The 20357-nt window shown below is 45.8% G+C and overlaps 1 long non-coding RNA gene across 1 annotated transcript; it reads left to right on the plus strand.

Annotated features, from left to right (window-relative positions):
* Window positions 1–881: 881 nt before the first annotated feature.
* On the plus strand, window positions 882–14154 carry LOC101904831 (uncharacterized). Its single transcript, XR_809060.4, has 3 exons — window positions 882–2875; window positions 10327–11594; window positions 11766–14154. It is a non-coding gene; the product is annotated as an uncharacterized lncRNA (long non-coding RNA).
* Window positions 14155–20357: the final 6203 nt, after the last annotated feature.

The raw sequence follows: 20357 nt of genomic DNA on the forward strand, positions 1-20357 counted from the left end.
TTCAGTTTAGCCACGCTGCTGCTAAGTCGCTTCAGTCGTGTCCGAGTCTGTGCGACCCCATAGACGGCAGCCCACCAGGCTCCCCTGTCCCTGGGATTCTCCAGGCAAGAACACTGGAGTGGGTTGCCATTTCCTCCTCCAGTGCATGAAAGTGAAAAGTGAAAGTGAAGTCGCTCAGTCATGTCTGACTCTCAGCAACCCCATGGACTGCAGCCTACCAGGCTCCTCCGTCCATGGTATTCTCCAGGCAAGAGTACTGGAGTGGGGTGCCATTGGACTTCTATATTTCTTTACACCTATCTCCTCTCTCTCTCTTTCTGTCTTTCCTGACCTACAAATACGTTCCTCTGTGTTTCCACACCCTCTTTCTACACCCTCTTTAGTAGGCTAAAATACCTGCTCATTCTTCCATAAAGTTTCTTCAGACTCCAGCCTAGTCCAGTCTCCACTGTGATAAGCTCCGGTAGACTCTTGTACTTCTCCTTTCATAATATCCCCCTGTTTATCATTACCTGTTCACTACTGCCTCTCCCGTTGACAGAGGCTCAGGGAGCGCAGGCGTTCCTGTCTCGTCCCTGCTGTTTCCTCCACTTCTGGTCCAGCGCCTGACACTTAGTGGAACTTCATAAATATTCACAGAACAAATGAGCTTTTATTATCATGCCATCTGTTCAGAATGTTTTCCATTTAAGAAAAAGATAAGAGCCCCAACAATCTCAGTGTTAAGCAGAGCCAAAATAAAATGTTTTCAGAGTTGTGCTAGCAATTCTAGAAAAATTGGGCTTCCGTCGGGGTGGACGGGCAGATTTCCACAGATGTCCTTGGGAAATGACGCAGGAAGGTAACCGGCAGGCAGAGGGGAGGGCCCGGGCCCTGTGACAGATCAGGTAACAACCGAGTGGGGATGGGGGCAGGGGTGACGCTCCTTGCCCCACACCATCCACTGCTGGCACCCCGCGCCTCACCCCCCAGCCTGCCTCAGAGGAGCCGCTCCAAGGACACCCTGGAACAGCAAACATGGGATTTTGTTTGCAGACTTGGCTGAGCAACAAGGCCTCTCCCTGACCTTCTCCCTGCATAGTCATAAAGGGAAAGAGCCTGTTTAAAGTGCAATTGCCTGAGGTCCCCCTCCATATTGCCACCCTGAGGGAGCAGCTCAGCTGGGCCTCGCCTCCAGGGAGGGGCAAGGACACTCCCCAGAGCTCAGCCCTCGGCACTTTACCCCAGGGCAGGCGCCTTTCCCGGGAGGGAAGGCCAGGCCCTCTGGGTCACTAGGAATCCCTCCCCGGACAGGGGCTGGGCTGGGCTGGGCAGCAGCTGCCTTTGTGAAGGAGCCTGGGACCCGCCGGTTATCTTAGCTGATGGAAAGCTGTTTGGAGGATGTGCAGAGAACGAAGGGAAGCCACCTAGGACATCACCCAGGGTAGAAGAGTAGCTCTCCCCAACCCCGTCCCCACCCCATCTCACCCGGCGTTTCCCGAGTCCTTCTCTGGGATTATCAGACCCGATAATCGAGGTTTCTCCATCGTGACGGTGACGCAGCTCTTCCCTGTCTCCACTCCTGTTACTCCCCTGCCTTGAGCGTCTGCGGCCTTGTCTCTGTGGCTCTTTGCTTCGGTCTCACCCTACTGTAGTGTCCCTCCCCGTGTCTCACAGCGGAGTCTGATGGGGTCAGCCTGTCAGCATGACTCTCATGCCAGACCCCCTCCAAGGCCATTGGCCCAGCAGTGGGAAGCTGCCCCGGAACTAGGGACTCATTCCTGGCTCAATCAATTATAACTGGAGCCACACGTGCAGAACGGGTCAACCGTTCATTCACTGGACACGTGGAGCACATCTTCTATGGAGACTACAGCAACGAGATAAAAACCACACAAGCCTCTGTCTTCATGAACCTCATGTTTTACTGGAGGCTGGGAGGACTGGCAAGAAACGAAAAGGAAAACATAGGATAGATATTGATTCAGCTGGTGGAGAAAACAAAGCAAGACTGGGGTACAGGGAGTGAGGGAAACAGGGGCATGTGCCACTTTCAGATGAGGTGTTTGGGAAGGTCCATGTGGGAGAACGGCGTCTGAGTCATTAAGGACACAAAGAAAGTGAGACTTCCGAGAAGGAGCACTCACAGGGCCCTGGCAGACATGACAAGTCCCTGGAGACATGGCTGTGACGCTTATAGAGACACGGTCAGCACCTAGAATCACAGGGAGGCCGGGCCGTCTGGGGCCTCACAGATGACAGGGCAAAACCTCCAGAAAGTACACAGTGCGCTCTATGGTGCTTGCTTGAGTCTGAGAAGGGCCGGAGCACAAGGGGTGTTTCAGAAGGGAGCCTGAGGGCCGGCACCCACACTCTGTCTCTGCCCCAAAGCCCCACCTCGGGAGCAAGGATGCCCCGACTTCCAGTTAGGAATGCTCCAATTCAATGGGCCTTAACGTCTAGGGAACGTCAGAATCGCCTGCACTGCTTGTTAAGTCGTGCAGGTCGCAGGGCCCATCCCCAGTGGTTCCGATCCAGTAGGTTCAGGTGTGGGGCCGGATCATGGCATTTCCAACACTCCCCTCACGTGATCCTTGTACACCTTCCACACTCTGAGCAGCGCTGCTTGCATTTGCCCTCTCATGACTAACTCTCAGCCCCTCCAGCTTTGCTCTTCCCTCTGAAATGACCTGCCTCCTCTTCTGTTTCTCCTTCAAAGCCCAGCTGGGGCCACTTCCTGGAAGACGCCTTCCCTGACTTCCAAGGCAAGGCCCTTGGTGCCCTCCTCCGAGTATTAGCCCCTTAGATTTTTATCATGTCTAATTGCTGCACTCACATCTATCTGCCTTTTGGATTACAAGCCTCTGAGGACAACTTCTCCAGTTCCTACTTGCAGGTATGTGTTCAACAAAGCTTTCTGAAGTCCCGTCTTGTTTTTCCGTGATGTTTGTGAAAAGGAAGGTCGTCTGGGGAAAGAATTCCAACTCGCCCCACCCCTGGGCTGCCCTCACCATCGAAACCCCATTTCACCCGAAGTCCTGCTTTCCCCTGAACTTCCTGGTTCCAGCCAGTCCAGGCCCACTGATGTAATGACATCTGGCTACTAGGGAAGTTGAAATTCTTTATCTGACAAGTGCGGTTTGAAATTTTTAGAGAGCTGTTTTATTAAGACTCAAATACACACAGTCAAGGATCAGAATGGCAAAGCATGCACGGCTTGGCCGGAGGATCAGGAGCCTCAAAGAGTGACCTTGGGCAGAGCACTGGCCCCTTCATGTGTCAAAGGATGGACCTGGATAAAAGGATTTCTCAGGTCCTTTCCAGCTCTCAAATTCCGGGATTACAGAATCTTGAGTCCAGTTAGATGCTAAACAAAGATATCCAGATTCTTAGCATGACTGTGCCAAGTCTGGTGGGAAATTTGTCCTTCTTACAAGCTGTTGCCTAGTTTTATCTCTGCATGTGGAGTCATAAGAACTCCCTAAATATTCCACATGTGTTATAGAGTGAGGCAGCTGCAGGAGCAAGCTGTGGAACTAAATTGTAACATAGAGAAAGGCACATAGACTAGAGTTTGAATCTTAGCATCACTACCGTGTGACTTTCAGCCAATTCTTTAACTTCTCTGAGCCTTGGTTTCCTCATCTGTAAAATGAGAGCAAGAACAGTCTCTACCTTATAGGATCACTACAGAAATTAAGAGAAAATAATTAACAACAAGGCTTACAAAGAGGCTAGTTCAGCAGGTATTAGCTTTCAGGGGCTTCCTCTGGACCATTTCAGTCCATCTCTGCTGCCAACTTGGCCCCTAAATGAGGAAAACATTGTGTACTCTGAGCTCCAAAGTCCTTCTGATGAGCTTCTGGTTACCCCTCACGGCCTTGCTGGGTCACTTATTCATCCAACCCATATCTATGGTTATTGTTGTTGTTGTTCAGTCACTTGGGCGTGTCCGACTCTTTGCCACCCCATGGACTGCAGCACACTAGGCTTCCCGGTCCTTCACCAACTCCCAGAACTTGCTCAGATTCACGTCCATTGAGTCAGTGATGCCATCCAACCATCTCATCCTCTCATCCCCTTCTCCTTCCTGACTTCAGTCTTTCCCAGCATCAGGGTCTTTTCCAAAGAGTCAGTTCTTCGCATCAGGTGGCCAAAGTATTGGAGTTTCAGCTTCAACATCAGTCCTTCCAATATTCGGGACTGATTTCCTTTAGGATTAACTGGTTTGATCTCCTTGCTGTCCAAGGGACTCTCAAAAGTCTTCTCCAACACCACAGTTCAAAAGCATCAATTCTTTGATGCTCAGCCTTCTTTATGGTCCAACTCTCACATCCATACATGACCACTGGTAAAACCATAGCCTTGACTGGACGGACCTTTGTCAGCAAAGTAATGTCTCTGCTTCTTAATACGCTGTCTCAGTTGGTCATAGCTTTTCTTCCAAGGAGCAAGTCTTTTAATTTCATGGCTGCAGTCGCCATCTGCAGTGATTTTGGAGCCCAAGTTTTATCCAAATGCCAGGTATGGGATGAAGAATAGATACTGATAGCTAAGACACTGTCTCTATCCTCAAAGACAAGGTACTTTCTGTAGTTCAGGATATTAAAAAAAAGTCGATAGTTATCATGTGGTGAGTAAATGCTATCAGGGTCCAAGCACATAGGAGAGTTCAGAGGAGAATTCCTGGGCCAGGTGACACTGCGCTGAAGGGTAAGGAGAACTGGCCCAGTTGGCTGGTGGGAGGGATGAGGATTCTGGGGGGAGAGGGACAGTAGTCCGGAGAAGTGAGCAGGACCGTATCACCAAAGTCTGTGTCCGTCCATGTAGACATTAGTCTTCGATTTAGGATTTAGCAGAGGCACTGCAGGGTTTAAGCAAGGGAATGGCAGGATCGGCTTTCTGTTTATAAAGATCTCTCTTGCTGTCGTGCAGAGAACCTGGGGGAGGTTGACAAAACTAGAAAAGGAGAAAACCACCCCAACAGCGCTGATCCAGCGTGAGGATGGCTGAAGGTGGTGGCAGAGGAGAGATGTGACGTTTGAGAGGCATTTACAGGGTGCCAGCTACAACGAGGCAATGAATTGCATGACAAAGTGACTGAGAGGGAGGGGCCAAAAACGATGCCGAAATTTCTGCCCTGGCCATCCAAATGAATGCTGTCAGTACTGAGATGGTGAACACAGGGGAGAAGATTTGGGGGTAGGGTGAGGGATGAAATCAGTTTTAGCAGATTTAGGGCATGTGAAGCTAGAGAATTGTTAGATAGGCCCACCTAACCCTATTCACTCCAGTGTTCTTGCCTGGAGAATCCCAGGGACTGGGGAGCCTGGTGGGCTGCCGTCTATGGGGTCGCACAGAGTCGGACACGACTGAAGCGACTTAGCAGCAGTAGCAGCAGCAACCCTATTCACAGATCACTGAGAAGGAACTGATAGATGAAAAAGTTGAAGATGGTGAAGAAAAGAAGACACTAAGCATTGCTTCCAGAAAGCTCTAGAAGAGACCAGAAAGCATGCAGCCTCAAGCACGGTGGGAGGATGAATCTTAGGCAGGAGTGTAGCCCACCCCAGCTCTTGGGATGGCAGGAGGGAGGCAGGCACAGGTGTGCTCCGGGTCCCGGGGAGCCCTGCCCTTCTCCTTGCCCAGAGGTCTCTGACCTGTTCAGTTGACCCTCGCTGCCTGCCTCAGCCAGGCGCTGAATTAGTTCTATGAGTAGAACCAACAGTACTTAACCAACCTCTTTGAGCACAGAGGTGGGCTTGCCTAAGTGAGTGCGCGTCCGGTTCCTCGCCTGTAAAATGGAGCTGGATGACATCAGAGGGTGGTCGTGAGCATGGCAGGAAACTGTGTGAATGTGCTCGGGGTCTCGGAGTAGTGCCCGGCCCAGGGATACTCCTCACGATAGAAGCCGGTACTCCCAGGCTCTGGATGCGTGCTGACGGCCCCGAGGCTTACCTGGGCTGCTTCAGGCCTCCTGCTCAGACTGGCCTCCTCTTTCCACCCCTCTCCTCTCTCCGTTAAATTCCTGTTTCCAATTTTTAGTTCACTTGAAAAATCAAAGATAACAAAGAAGCTGTGACTTGGAAATTCTCCAAGCTGCCTAGCACTTAGAAAAAAATTCCTGGCCAATAATCAGAATCTGTGGAATTTAGGGATTTAGGGCCATGGAATTTTTATTTTGAACACTGGTCTGATGAGAAGAGCACAGAATCTGTAGTGAGTGAAACTAAATTTGGGGCTTCCCTTGTAGCTCAGCTGGTGGAGAATCTGCCTGCAATGCAGGAGACCCCAGTGCAATTCCTGGATCAGAAAGATCCCCTGGAGAAGGGATAGGCTACCCACTCCAGTATTCTTGGGCTTCCCTGGTGGCTCAGCTGGTAAAGAATCTGCCTGAAACACGGGAGACCTTAGTCCTGGCTCTGTATTTAAGCGGGCAGACTTGGGGCACCTCTCTGAGTTTTCATTTCTTCTATAAAACCTCTTCACAGAGTTACCGTAAAGAGCAAATAAGCTCACATCGGGCAGTGCCCTCGGAGAGCAGTCCAGTGCTGTGTGGGCATGTAGGATGGTCTCCGTGTCTGAACATGGAGCGGCCAGCCCAGATACAATCTGACGACTGAGTCCTCAGAAGCCCCCAGGGAGATGGGTTTCCTAACTCTGCCATCATAACAGGTAGACTTGATGAACAATAATGTTATTTGTTTTTAAATGTATTTCTTTTTGGCTGCACTGAGTCTTCTTGGCTGTGCACAGGCTTTCTCTCACTGTGGTGAGCAGGGACTACTGTTTCTTGTGGTGTATGGGCTTTTCACTGTGGTGGCTTCTCTTGTAGAGCACACGCTAGGGTGTGTGGGCTTCAGTAGCTGCAGCTCACTGGTTTAGTTGCCCCGAGGCATGTGGAATCATCCCAGACCAGGGATCAAACTCACATCCCTTGCATTGGTGGGCAGATTCTGAACCACTGGACCACGAGGGAAGTCGAACAAGAATGTTCTAAACATGTATCATTATTTTTCTACCATACATTAGTAGTAGTGTTATTATTACTAATAATGGCTCCTGTTTGTTGAGCACTCATGGTGCACCACCCACCTTGCTAGGGTTTACCATACATTATCGCGTTTAATCCTTTCTAGGACCTCGTGAGCTGATACTGTTATTATCCCCTGTGAACAGTGAGAAAACAGATACTTAGGCTGAAATTACTCACAGTTAGTACAGGGTGGAACCACAGTTTGCATTTTAACCACCACCCTTGCTACCTCCCAACCGAGTGCCTGACGGATCTTCCCCTTGCCCAGCACGTGTTCCATCTTGCCCCTACCCCAAAATAACTAAACCATGTGCCTCCTTCCATACATTTGATTTTTAAACAGAAGTATTTTGGTTAGGGAGTGGGGATGGTTTGCTTTTTTGCATCATCTGATTCCCAGGAGCTTTCAGGGGAAGGAGTGGGGCAGGAGGGTCTCACTGCATTCTCCAGACCACCCCACACAGACTACCCCCTACCCAAGTCTGCCTGCCCAGCAAAGCCCCTTCACCTTCCGGCCTCCATCTACAGGGCCAGAGACAGCCCTGCTCCCCAGACTGAGAGAATATCCCTGGAAATCAAGCCTTCTGGGTTGAGTGAGCAACGTCATCTTTCGTGGCTGCAGAATTTCTTAACACCCACCCCGCCCCACACACACACACTTCATAAGAGAAGCAAACTAGCTTAACAGTGGAGCTCATGCAGGAGAAGAGATGGGGACGTGACCAATTACCTGGACTTTGTACTGCTCCATTTTGAACCTGTCCACTTAAATCTCTCTTTACTGATAAGCTCGTGCTCTTTACTTCACTTACTTCAATGGCCTGCTTCCAGCGAAGCAGAAGGAGGGGAGAGCCGGGCCACAGGGCACCAAGACAGTGGGGCAGCTGCCAGCAGAAGGCTGCCCGGCGTTGACCTCAAGGCTTAACCCACTCCGCCCTGATGCTGGGTGTGCTGGGAGCCATCGGGCCTGCTCTGGGGAGCAAGGGCCCCCCAGCCAGAGCCAGAGTCCTCAGGATGGTTCTCCTGACTTGCCATGCCAGTGGATGTTGCTCCAGAAAATTCCCTTTATCCCTGAACACACTTCTTTTAAAGTTGGAAAGAGAAAAACCGAATAAAGTTTTGAAAAAGTAGATATATTCAACATCTTGTAATAATCTATAATGGAAAAGAATCTGAAAAAGAATAGATATATCTATGTACAATTGAATCACTTTGGCATGCATCTGAAACATTGTAAATCAACTCTATTTCAGTTTAAAAAGAGATTATTTCATTACTAAGGATGACATTTATTTCATTTAGTTTATTTTTTGTAAAATTGTTTGTGTGTGCTCAGTCACACGCAACTCTTTTTGCCACCGAATGAACTATAGCCTACCAGGATCCTCTGTCCCTGGAATTTTCTGGGCAAGAATACTGGAGTGTGCTGCCATTTCTTCCTCCAGGGGATCTTCCCAACCCAGGGGCTAGACTCTAGTCTCCTGCTTAAAAATGTGGGCTGCATATAAAAAGAAATAAAAGTAATTAGAAAAGTCTCTTAGGGCAGGTAAATGTGTAATTTTCTTATGTGCAAATTAGGATGCGTTGTACAAAAGCAGGTTCATTTGTATATGTGTCGTCATAGCACCTGGGTAAGAAGTTGGTCTGCACTGTCTCCTATGAAGTGGATTTTCCTTGACAGATGATGGTGCAGGGACTTGCCCAGGGTCCAAGGCTGTAAGTCGCATAATTGCTATTCCAGGCTTGTGCTGTCTTGGCAAATATGGGGCAGGCTTGTGACTCTGACAAGCATCTGCTTCTCCTGGGAAGTATGCCCACAAGGAATGCCTAAAAACAGTGGAAACTGTCTGCTTTCTTTACCTGAATTCATTCATTCACTTGTTCATTCAGCAAGCATGAATTCAGGGCTTATTCTGTGTCAGCATGTTCCAGGTGTTAGAAATAAGATATAGCCCCTGTCCAGCCAAGCACTAAATTGACATTGTGTAGAAGGTAAAACATTGCAAATGACAAACTTAGCAAAACCTTTCTTGATGGATTTCATTTTCCCTTTGTCCTAAAAACTCGTAGCACTGATATTTGCTAAGAAATGCCATTCCTAAACCTTCTGACTCTGTTTAGCAAACATTTTTATCACACCTTTCCAAAATTCATGCCTTCTTAACCCAGTTAGACTGCAAACTCTTTGAGAGCAGAGGTATGACACTTATCAGCCTCTCGGAATATGTGCTCTGATGTCATGCAAATCATTTCTGACACCTAATAATTTTGCTATAGAATCAAAATGTTCATACTTAAGTAAATTATCAATTTTATTTTTAAGTATTGAGTTGCACACTCTCAATTTAACCTATCACTTTTTTCCCCCCTTGGATCTAAATCTGGACTGTGAATCCATGCGTGTAGAGTGATAATACATTATATAATTTGAAATTAAGCTCTTTAAGTCTCCTGTTCCTATGAATCTGGAGAAATTGCCAGGGATACATTTGCTTTAAGAACTCACTTCCAAACTTTTTTGTTCTCTCTCCCCCTTCCCTTGCAGTCTCCCACATGACAATATGATTTTTCCAAGTTCATGCCGTGCCTTCTGGGCTGTGAACAAAGGCTAGGGGAGTCTGAGGGAGGTCATTGCCCCCTGCCTATTGTTCCTGAGAGTTCTCAGGCCCCTGCCATGTTCTCGTTTAAACACAAGACCTGTTAAGTACTTCCTAAAGCTAGGAGTTTGGAGAAGGAGAAGGAAAAGCTGTCAGAACTAAACCAGCTGCCAGTCTGATGACCATAGTACAGAACCGATCCAGGGCCAGCTGTGGGGACAGGAGAAAGGCTGGGGCAAAACTGTAAGTTCAGGAGCCCTCCTTCTCCCTGGGCTGCGGGAGCCCTGCCCTTCCTCACCTCGGCCACCCTCCAGCCAGGTGCGACCTTGGCGCTGTACCTGCAGGAGAAGGCGGAGACGTTTGCTTCCCTAAGCAGTGCCTGACATTTTGCCAGGAGGCCCGGGGCCCCACAGGTGTCACAGGTGGCTCAGATGGGCTTGAGCGTCCTGTTCCTAGTCGAGGCTGGGCTGGAGGGAGGTTCCTTAGAGGGAACCTCTGGAGATGGATGTGGGGGTGGGAGGCCTTCTCTCTTTTCTTGGGAAGGATGTAAACTGCTCCATCACCCTACCATCTAATTACAGTGTTCCAACCTTGTGGTCCCACTCTCAAGAAAAGACAGCAAACCCCTAGGCTGGCATGACCAGGAGCTCACCTGTACCCAAATCCCTCCACTTCGCCTATCCTCTGGCCTAAAATTCGTACTACTCTCTCCAGTAGGTCCAGGAAAAAAGACCATGGGAAAACGAAAGAGTGCTGTTGGAGAGTGAAAAGTGTAAGCACTGCCGTAATGGGCCTGTAAGACCGACTTGTTAGCTGACGCCACCTGGGAGAAGAGGCTTTGAGACACAGAGCAGGATCAGCGGGGTGAGTCTGAAAGCAGAGGTGGGTCAGGAGGTCCCTTGGCACCAGCTGCTTGTGACAAAGGGGCAGGAAGAAGGAAGCCAAGGAGGGAAAAGGAGGTGAGGCCAGAACAGGCAGAGCAACATCTCTGGCTCAGCCAGGGGTGTGCGCCCCAAGGGAAGAGGCAGCGGCCTCGCACTACCCCCAGCCCTTGGCGGCTACAGGGGAATATGGGCCTCACTGGCCAGACTTTTTTATTTTTTATTTTTGGATAAACCAACCAGCTTTTTTGTATGTCAGCAACAAATTTAATAATTTTTAAACACTCGTGGGCCTGCACAGTACAAGCTAAATGAAATATCTATGGGCCCCCTTCAGCCACCAAGAAAAATGAAGGAAGAGACTGCCAAGGCCATATTTGCTTCCGGGGCAGCTAAAACCCTGGATTGCCAGCTCAACACAGAGTATTTAAACAGTGAGAGGGCTTAATCAAACCCTTTGAGTTCCACCCACAATAGTAATAGCCTCTTTGCAGCTCAGTTCCCTAGCTTGACCTTGAAAACAGTTTAAAGTTCAATCCATTCTTTTCTCTTTTCCCTCTTCTTCCAGCTCAAACAAAACTAAATCACAAGTCTTCCTAGGAAACTCTCTCTGCAGAGGCAGCACTTAATTCTAGAGAAGACCTTTGCCTCCATGTCATTAGTCAAGAAGGTTCCAGATGGGTTCCCGAGCCAGCAATGTTTTGAACTTGGACAAAAGCCCTGAATGACCGTGGGCAAAGTATCTAGCCTATCTGATTTCCTTCTTTTCCTAGTTAAGAAAAACTATTATACTGGATGGGGGAGGGGGCAGAGCACAAAACCAAGAGGGCCAGATCACTCATCTTCCAGATGCCATGCGCCTCCGTTTGCTCCTCCGTGATGTCAGGGGGTCAGGCTGCAGGCACTGGGTGCGAAGGGTCCCTGACACCACTCTCCTCTGCGGAACACAGGCAGACCCTCTGGCAACAATGTGAAATGGGTAACATTTGACTTCTTCAAGCTTCATCCCACCTCCCTTTACCTGTTGCCCTGGAGCTGAACTCTGGATGCCCCAGGACACTTGAGAAAGAATCCTGGTGTTTTACTAACTGATATAGCAAGGTATGCATGTGTGTGTGTGTGTGTGTGTGTGTGTGTGTGTATGTATACATATATAAAGCTGGAGAATATTATGGACATATGAACAACACTTATACCAAAAACTATATGAGACATTTTTGCCCTTTTGTCTGTTTGTAAAGGTTAAGAATGTACTAACCCCTGATTTTACAGATCACATCCAGGACTTCATGCTGAATGTCAGTAAGTGTTCAGTGTTTGGAACTGCCTGCTCATCCTGACTTGGAAGCAAGTTTATTTATTCAGCATAAAAGGAAGTATTTGAACTCACAGAGTGTGATTCTCTGCAACTTTTAAAAGCAGCAAGACTGGGCAGACAACTTTTAGGACAATAAGACATATTTCTCTGTTCTGAATATTTTTTGCTATCTTAACTAAATTCTATCTATGTAGGAGCTCAACAATAAAAATGACTTAGTTTTGGCTAATACAGGTAATAATTTAGATGACAAAAATGAGCCTGTTTTGTTTTTTTTTTTTGCCTAAAATTCCGTCTGTTGTCTTCTCCATTCAACTGTTTCATTTTTGAACCATTCTTTTGTGAAACGGAACATGTAAACAACATTTTCATGAATATCACCATATCACCTAGGTGAATAGAATAAACTCTACCCAACCCACTCTTAGTTCTTTGCCTTGGTGTATTAGATCTAGCTGGCCTTTTGGAATGAAAGATTTGCATAAAATCAGGCAAAAGCAAAATGGAACTGTCCTTTGCTGACTGGCAGGCACAGATCATGGTTTCTATTCCTTTCTTTCTCTCTTTCCTCAACGTTTAGCATGGTTTCCACCACAAAAGAGAAATTATGCTTGGGAATTGACTAAGAAGTCCAGCAACTGCTTTATGTTTAATCAAACAACAGGTAGCTGACAGGTTGTCCACAAGCTGAACCCCCACTGGTCCAGCTCTGGGCACGTCGTCCTGCCTCTGACCCAAGTTTCACTTGTTGAGATGGAGCTTCTTTCACAGACACTCTTTTCAGGGCATGGTTTTGTCATGGTTCCCAACTCATTTTCCCCTCCCCAAGTGAAAGCGGGGCTCTCCCAGTCGCATCCTAAGAAGCTGGATGATTCTCCTAAAGGTCCCATCCTGGCCTCTTTTCCCCCAAGCAGCTAACCATGTTGATCATTTCTCTTTGGCTTCTCCTCCGATACTTACAGCTTTGCCTGCTGTCATTTAGAAGCTGCTAACAGAGAAGGTCGCAAAGAGTCGCACACGACTGAGCGACTGAACTGAACTGAACTGAACTGAACAGAGAAGGACACAGGACAGTGAATTCCATCAAAGCTCTCTTCTTCCAAGCCACCAAGTGGAAACCAGTATCACACTCTGCCCGGAGAGAGTATTTTCTTGATGCTACACTCATCTCAACACCTGCCATGATCCCTATGGGCTTGGGAGTGTTTTCTCTTTTTCTGTTATGAGGTGTAACCTGTCATTCTTCTACCTTTATTTCTGTGGCTTGGGTTTTTCCTGACCCCTCTTCTCTTTCGCCCTGGTCCCTAGACAGCAGAGCGATTAGAACGGTAACGTTTGAGCCCTACTGCCATTCCTGGAGCCGCTGCACAATGACCTACTGTTACCACAGGGCTTTTTCCAGGGTCCTGTCCATGATGGGCAGCTCTCAGGAAGGACAAATGCATACTTTCATTTTGTTTCATGAGACTATTGCTGGCAGTTGAAATGGTTGGCTGGTTGGAATGAATGGCCTTGCATTGAAAGCCATTGCGTTTTTCCTTCTCAGAGACATCACAGTTGCCCACCTGCCCTCTGAATCTGTGCTAGTATTACGTATACTTTTGTGATGCTGCTGCTCTTAGGGGAGAGATTTCGCAATGCATGCACTTACTACTTTACATAGAGGTCTACTACCAAGGTTTCACTCTCTACCAAAGCCAGGTGCTGCTTAAAAGTGTGATCATTTGTCAGATATGGGGTTTTCCTTGAGTTTCCCTTCACTATAGGGTTTGTTGGCATCAAAGACTCAGAGACTGGCAAGAAATTGATTTCAGGACCCCAGTTTGAGAGAGGCAAGTGATGAGGATGCACTAAGACATTAATTTTGGATTAACTTTTGAAGTCAATCCATGGATATGACACATATTTATCAGGACTGCCCAGGTGGTGCTGTGGTAAAGTATCCACCTGCCAATGTAGGAGACTCAAGAAACATAGGTTCGATCCCTGTGCTGGGTAGATCCCTGGGTTGGGTAGATCCCCTGGAGAAGGAAATGGCAACCCACTTCAGTATTCTTATCTGGAAAATTCCATGGACAGAGAAGCCTGGTGGGCTATAGTCACAAGAGTCAGACACGACTGATCACAGCTCATCTATCTAGCCATCTCCTATATGCAAGTACCGTGTGTACAAGCAGTGGAAAAAATTGAAGAGCTGTTAAACTAGAACAACAGATGATTTTTTTTAGGAGCCACAAGTCATAGAGACCCAAAATCTCTTTGAAGAATAAATGAAAATTACCTGGAAATAGTACCTTTATATATCAGCTCTTCTCTTTCTTTTTTTAAAAAATGTTCTAAAATAGAACCGTCATCAGAGGCACCAATGAAGCCTGCTAGAGGCATCATAGGAGAAGAATTGGTGCCAGCGCCCTCCTGGTGTGAGGTTACAGAGGAGGAGGAGAGGGGAAGTGTGACCTCTTCCCTTTGTGGGCTCTTGGCCACCATATCCTGGGGATTTTTTTAAGGGACTGAACAACTCAATCAAGGGAAGTTAACAAGAGTCAAATTCCAAAACCCAATTTTTGAGGCCAAATACTATAAAACTGCTTAAGACCCTGCCACAGAGTGGATACCCAGGCTTAGCTGAATTAAATCTGTATTATCATAGAGAAGCACTAAAAAGAAGAACTAGAAAAAATTCCTACTAATGTTAAAATAGAATGAAAACTGAAAAAGTCATTTAGATTTAAAACAGGTATTTGTAAATTTGTTTACAAACTAATTAATGTAAAAGTTACAAAATTAAAATGAGCTCAGATCTTCTGGTCCATGAGAAGTTTACCATCCTAGGTACATGTTTGGTAATGTTGGAATGGATTTGCATGAGAATTGGGGCTAAATTTTGAAAAATTTTGTCATCAAAGGTTTTGTTGGTTATTTGAAAAGGGCTCTTCACCTACTGGACAGATCCTTCTCTCCAAAGCATTTCTAGCTAGAGGCAGCTAACTGCTTTCTTTCTTCTTTGCAAAGCACCTCACGTAATTTCAAGGAAACATTATTTTAGAACTCAAGTTTATACTAATTAACAGATATTCTGAGAAGATATAAACTCCAGACGTTCAGAAGAGCTTAATTCACCACATTTAAAAAAGACACTTGAAGTTAACGTTATAGTTTGCAGAAGATAAATTCCTAACTCTGTCTATTTTGTTTAATTTTGCTGCTAAGAATGTCCTTAATTCTTTCAAGTGTCTGTAGAATTCACTCTCAAAGTAAAAACAATTTAAATTCACCTTAAGATAATTTAAATAAACACCACTGGAGTGTGTGTAACACTTGGGGAGAAGGGCTGAGGGCTTTGTGAAACCTCATGCTGAACAGTCAGAGCTTAAAATGACAGAACATTAGGCAGTGTTTTTTGTCGTGACTGTCCTGCCTTCCCTCCCCTCCCCCACTGGACCTTGTGGCTGACCAGCGGGAGGTTCCTGCCTTAAGCTTCAACTCTGCCTACGTGGTCTTCCTTCATAGTAAATTCTCCCAAAACTATAGAAGATGAGATCTGGTAAAATAACTGTGACACTCCAACATACTTATAGACACTTTAGAAAAATGAAAAAAGGTACCATGAACTGAATGTGTCCTTCCCGTCCAATACCCCAAATTCGTTAGTTGGAGCCCAATGTGATGGAGTGGTGATATTTGGAGGTGGGACCTTTAAGGAGGAAATTCGTGCCCATGCTCAGTCCTGTCTGACTCAGTGAGCCCGCCAGACTCCACTGTCCATGGGATTTTCCAGCCAAGAATCCTGGAGTGAGTTGCCATTTCCTACTCCATGGGATCTTCCCAACACAGGGATCCAACCTGCTTTTCTTGGGTCTCCTGCATTGGCGGACAGATTCTTTACCACTGAGCAACCTGGAAGCAAGGAGGAAATTAGAGTTAAATTAGGTGGGCTCTCATGATGGGAACAGTGACAGACTTTATTTTCTTGGGCTCCAAAATCACTGCAGATGATGACTGCAGCCATGAAATTAAAAGACACTTGCTCCTTGGAAGAAAAGCTATGACCAACTGAGACAGCGTATTAAGAGACAGAGACATTACTTTGCTGACAAAGGTCCGTCTAGTCAAAGCTATGGTTTTTCCAGTGGTCATGTATGGATGTGAGAGTTGGACCATAAAGAAGGTTGAGCACCAAAGAATTGATGCTTTTGAACTGTGGTGTTGGAGAAGACTCTTGAGAGTCCCTTGGACTACAAGGAGATCCAACCATCAATCCTAAAGGAAATCAGTCCTGAATATTCATTGGAGGGACTGATGCTGAGGCTGAATTCCACTACTTTGGCCACCTAATGTGAAGAGCCAACTCACTGGAAAAGACCTTGATGCTGGGAAAGATTGAAGGCAGGAGGAGAAGGAGACAACAGAGGTTGAGATGGTTGGATGGCATCACCGACTCAATGGACATGAGTTTAAGCAAGCTTCGGGAGTTGGTGAAGGACAGGGAAGCCTGGTGTGTTGCAGTCCACGGGGTAGCAAAGAGTCAACATGACTGAGTGACTGAACAATAACAACTCATGATGGGATTAATGCCCTGCTGAAAAGGAAGCTGCAGGAAATCTCTCCCTCCTGTCTCTCCCTCTCCCCCGCCCCCTCCCTGCACTCATGTTCCAAAGGGCCACGTGAGGACCTAATGGGAAGATGGCCGTCTGTCAACCAGGAAGAAGCCTCTCGTCAGGAACCAAATCAGCTGGCACCTTGATCTTGAATTTCCCAGCCTCTAGAAGCGTGAGAAACAAGGTTTGTTGTTTAAACCTCCTGGTCTATGGTATTTTGTTATAGCAGCCAGAGCCAACTGATTTCAGAAGCCTTCCCCAGCTAGCTGGTTTTACTGACACGGCTTAGAAACTGTAGAGATCATATGATAATCTTTATGTGTAGTAGGCAGACCCTATTTGTTGATGTCAGCACTTGCCCAGAACCAAATAGATTTCTACTGTGATTGTCTACTGTGAACACCTACTGTGTTCAAAAGGTCAAAAGCTTCATGTTAGACAAAGGTCAAATTCCACCTCCATGAAAGCTCTCAATTTTTAGACTGTCAAAGTCTCTAGGAAAAAAAAAAAAAAAATCCCAGCTTGGAATTAAACACCTGGAAAATCAGCAGACTTTCAACAGCTATAACTTTCCACACTGCTATCTTCAGCCCTCCGGGGTTACTTCTTTCATTTACTATTTGGGAACTAAAGTTGAAATCTGGGTTTCCCAAGTGCTAACTTTTTTTTTTTTTAATCAAGACAACAATAAAAACATAAATAGTGACTAGAGTAGCATTTGCTAAAGGCTCAAAGGAGAGTACAAATAAAAATATTTGATATAGGAATTTAGAGGAAGGGGAAAAAATGAAGTTAAATTGCAAGAAGGAAAAAAACTGATGCAGGACTAGCCATCGATACAGCCCAGCTGAGAGATTGCACCAAAGTGGAGTGGTAGTGGTGACTATGTGAATAAAAAAAAAATGAAGATGCATTAATAAGCAAGAGAGATATTCACACACACAAAACATCACACCTTAGTGCCTAACTGGATACTGAGCTGTGATCCTGGAGGAATCCAAAATGATGGAGATCAAAACTTCAAAAATCTAAGTGACTGGAAATGTTTGTATTAACAGAGGAAGGTAGAAAGAGAAAAGACCCATTGGTAGATGGGGGGAGACACGGAATTGGGTGATTCTGATTTTTTACCTGCTGAGCTTGAGGTGACAGTTGTATTTATGACAAAAGGCAGGCGCTGGTCATGTCTGCCTCCCTTGCTATGGTATTCCTTGGTTCTCTGTTGGCTTTTGCACTCAGCCTCACACTGACTAGATCCAGATGTGAAGTTAACTCTTAACAAGCTGAGTAACTGAGCTTTAGCAGCTGGTTGACTAATCCCCCCCCAACCCTCCTCAAAAACTTTAAAGTGGAGGCCGCCCCACCAAAATATTTAAGCAGTGCTTTGTCAAAGTGTGGCAATTTCTGCTTACACAACAGACCAGACCTAGGGTCAACCCTCCCCCCATTCATGAAGGCAAGAGCTGTCCCTTGTTCTGTTTGAACCGGAAGACCAGGAGTCATTAACCAGTCCTCAAATGGAGAAGCTGGTCACCAGGAAGTGGGTCCCAGCAGCGCCTTAGGGGGCAGCTGAGTTTTGGGGTGGGAGCCACAATCCCTTACCCAGATAATAAGTACCTTTCTTGAAGGATATGTGTGTTTGTTTATTCAGATTGCCATCATCAAAAGGTTTATCTCAATGAGGCTTTATTTTGAAGTAGTATAGATTTGCCTTACTCAAGAAAATTAAGCTGAATTTCAAAAAGCAGTAAACCGACAAAGACATTAATTCTATTTGACTCTACTAACAAAATGCTTGTTTCTTTTTAAAAAAATATCTTGAAAAGCATTCCAAACACAGAGAGAGATTTTAATGTTTTAATTTAATACATTAAGAAGGTGCATACATACCACCTGGATACAACAAATGCCATTTTTGCTTCAGTGTTTTAAAAGGAAATTAAATGTAATATATATATTTGATGTTCCTTGTCTACCTTTTCAGCTTCCATCCCTTTCCCTAATTTCTCAGAAGTTATTGCTATTCTAAAATTGGCATATTTTGTGTGTACATTTGTTATACTTTTACCAAAGGCATATGTCTCTATGTCTATTATGTAATGTTATTTTGTATGTTTGTTAACTGCATATAATTGGCATCACATGTTTATCATTTGCTATTTTTATGTGTCACAATGTATTTATTCTGCCACTAGATGACCTTTAGGCTGTTTTTCCCTGGAATGACCATTTTGTATATGTTTCCCTGTATGTGGGAGTTTCTCTAAAGGATCTTAGTAGACATGGAATTGCTGGATTTCACAAAATGTACCTCTTTAACCAGAGAGGACCAGCTTATACCTAGAAATAATTACCCAAAGGACACTTCTCCCAACATCATATGAGAACTCCTAACTCTCCACATTTGTTATACTTTATCATTTTGTCACCTAATTGAGACAGGATGCGACCTGGGACCCTTTACTGGAGGGTCAAATGTCCTGGACAAACATCTCCTAGAGCAACAGAATGCAAAGAAATAATGAGGGGCTGGAAAAACCTGCATGCACGCATGGCCGGGACAGTTATGAACAATAAGAGGCAAAAAGGCCAAGTGCCATTTCCGAGGCGCCATGAGCAAAAGCAGGGTACCGTGCATGATCCCTGCACACAGCTCCACCAAGGCAGTAGGCAGACCACCCAAACCACCCTTTTCCGCCTGATCTACCAATCCGCCCCTGCCCTCATCGCATTTTAAGGAACCACCCCACCCTCCTCAGGTAGCGCTATGAACAAGGGCACCTGTTTTTGGTTTTCGTTCTCTCTTGCTGCAGCATGAGTCCCAACAAAGCCTTGCCTGAATTTCTCATATGGCCTCTTATCGGTCTCTATTGATTCAAGAATCCAAGAGTCCAGGTTAGTAACACAATGGGTATCTTCATGTTCATTCTCTGATAGTCAAGCTTCTTTCAAAATGGCCAAGCTCTCCTAGGTCAGCTAGAAGTTTACCTGCCTCTCATCTGCCAATTAAGACTGTGTTCCACAAAGGGATGTAAGAGTCAGGCAATGGACAGAGACTGTCAGAAGACTTGACTTGTCACTAAGCTTCTTTTCTTCTGTGGAAACCATGCAACTTTTCTATGCCTCTCTGTTTCCTTGGCCATAAAATGATGCGTAGAGGCCACCTGTTCTACAGTTATCCCCTACCCTGATACTACTACCAGGCTTTTGTTTTTGAGAACTGAAACACTGGCTGTTACACTTATTTCTGTTCATATTCTTCTTCTTCTTTTTTGAAATCTAATTTGGACTGTAACATTCCCTTTTTAGGTACAGAGGTCTCTTTTGCAATAAAACGCAGATCCTGCTCCTGCTAAGCATCTTTTTCTGGGACAGGGAATAAGTTAGAAAATTTTAACAACCCAAAGTCTTCTAGGACTTTGAGAAAGGCTGGAATGATTTCTTTCCTGTCATTTCTTCATGACTTACTTCTTTGGGTGATGCTTTTGAAAACACATTGGTCACTATTCGGTAAAAATGTTAAAATGATCCATAACATGATATTATTGGAAAATGACCAGATCATTTCAAAGGTGGCTGGAATGTTAAATGCCATGATCTTTATTCAAAAATACTTTTAAAATCCTGTTTGATGCTCTTGATGTGAATAGTCTGTTTTGTTATAAAAACAAAGTTGCATTTTTTTTTCCAGATAACTCATTTCAACTACTCCTGAGACAGATGGCCTCTGAAAACAATCATTTTTAAAATAATGTTGAGACTTCCCTGGTTGTCCAGTGACTAAGACGCTGGCTCCCAATACAAAGGGCCTGGGTTCGATCCCTGGACAGGGAACTAGATCCTGCATGCCTCAACAAAGACTGAAGATCCCATGTGCTGCAACTAAGACCCAGCACTGCCAAATGAGTAAATAAAAAATATTTCGAAAAATAAAATAATAGGCTTAAA

The sequence above is a fragment of the Bos taurus genome, chromosome 10 (assembly GCF_002263795.3).
Source record: "Bos taurus isolate L1 Dominette 01449 registration number 42190680 breed Hereford chromosome 10, ARS-UCD2.0, whole genome shotgun sequence".
In the NCBI taxonomy this organism is placed as follows: Eukaryota; Metazoa; Chordata; class Mammalia; order Artiodactyla; family Bovidae; genus Bos; species Bos taurus.